We start from the raw sequence: 1,657 nt of genomic DNA, 5'->3' as shown, positions 1-1,657 counted from the left end.
GCTAGCAAAAGTAACCTTACGCTGTTAAGATACCTTTGGGTTTGGTTCTACTTGGTCCGTTGTCCATAGGGCATAGAGTCTGCACATGGACGTGTGCACCGTGTAAGTATGGAAGATGATGACATCACTGGTCATTAAAAGCTCTGTATAAAGCTGATTTCAACGATTTAGAGACTCCGGGCGTATGCCAAATTGTCGAAGACAAAGAAGCACTTCGAACTGTTGAAGGGTCTTCGGTGTTCAAGAATGGTCATTACGAAGTACCATTACCGTGGAGAACGGCTGAAGGACTTCCTGACAATTATTGTCTAGCTCGCTCTCGATTGCAATATATGAGAAGGCGTTTTGTCAAGGATCTGACTTTGTTAGCGCGATACAGAGAACGCATGAACGATAGTATCATTAAGGGCTACCTCGAACCTGTACCCACTCATCAATCTAAATCAGGGGACGAAAGGAAGTGGTATCTACCTCATCACCCCGTTTTGAACCCGAAGAAACCACAAAAGCTGCGAGTCGTCTTAGATTGCGCTGCCAAGTTTGAGGGTGTATCCCTAAACGATAGATTGTATCAAGGTCCCGACACTACTGCGAATTTGTTGGGAGTTCTCTTGCGCTTCCGGAGTGATTATGTAGCTGTAGCTGCAGACATTTCTGAAATGTTCACGCAAGTAAAGGTTCCCGAAGGCCACAGGGGTGCATTACGTGTGTTATAGTGGGACTCGGAAAACTTGGCCGGCGAGCCCAAGCTATTCCAAATGATATCCCATCCGTTTGGCGCCACGTCCTCACCGTTTCGTGCCAATTTTGCCTTGAGAAACACTATCTCAGACTAGGGGTCGAATAGCATGACTGAAGTGAAACAATCAGTGGATAGGTACTTCTGCGTTGATGATTGTTTAGCCTCACTTCCGGATGTGAGTGGGGCTCAAAGATATGTGCGTGAGCCAATTCTAGTTTTATCAAAGGGCGGTTTCCAACTTAAGAAGGTGGATATGTAATAGAGAGTGTCTCTTGAAGGAGGTATGTGAGTCGGACGTCTCGTCAGCGATGCTTTCCATTGAAGCCTTCCAGACAGTCGAAAGGACGTTGGGTTCACAATTGGATGCTAAAGCGGATGAACTTTGATTCACTTTTGTTTTTCCCGATCTACCGCTCACTCGGCGAGGAACACTGTCTTCTATCTCTTCGCTGTTTGATCCCTTAGGTTTGGTAGCCCCCTTGCTCTTGCCAGCTAAAATACTATTACAAAAGCTATGTAAGAAGCAGCTACATTAGGATGATGAACCGAGTGACGAGGACTCAGAGGAGGGGTAGAGGTGGTCGGAAAGTATGAGATCGATACGAGAACTAGGAATACCCCGTTGTGTGAAACATGTTCACATTTATGATGCAAATGTAGACTTGCATATGTTCAGTGACGCTTATGAAGTGGGGTATTGTGTGGTTGGATATTGTCGCTGGTGCGTCGAACCCGAGAAATTCACATGCATGCTGATACACGCCAAGTCTAGAGTGGCACCTTTAAAATCTGTAGCAGTGCCGAGGCTTGAGTTGAATGCCGCGCGACTAGCCGCAAGGGTGGCGGAAGTAATGAGGAAAGATGCAGGATTTGCGTTCACAAGAACAATTTACTGGACGGATTCAACTAGAGTGC

Source organism: Opisthorchis viverrini (assembly GCF_000715545.1).
Source record: "Opisthorchis viverrini unplaced genomic scaffold opera_v5_305, whole genome shotgun sequence".
Taxonomy (NCBI): Eukaryota; Metazoa; Platyhelminthes; class Trematoda; order Opisthorchiida; family Opisthorchiidae; genus Opisthorchis; species Opisthorchis viverrini.
Note: the sequence above shows the minus strand (reverse complement) of the source record.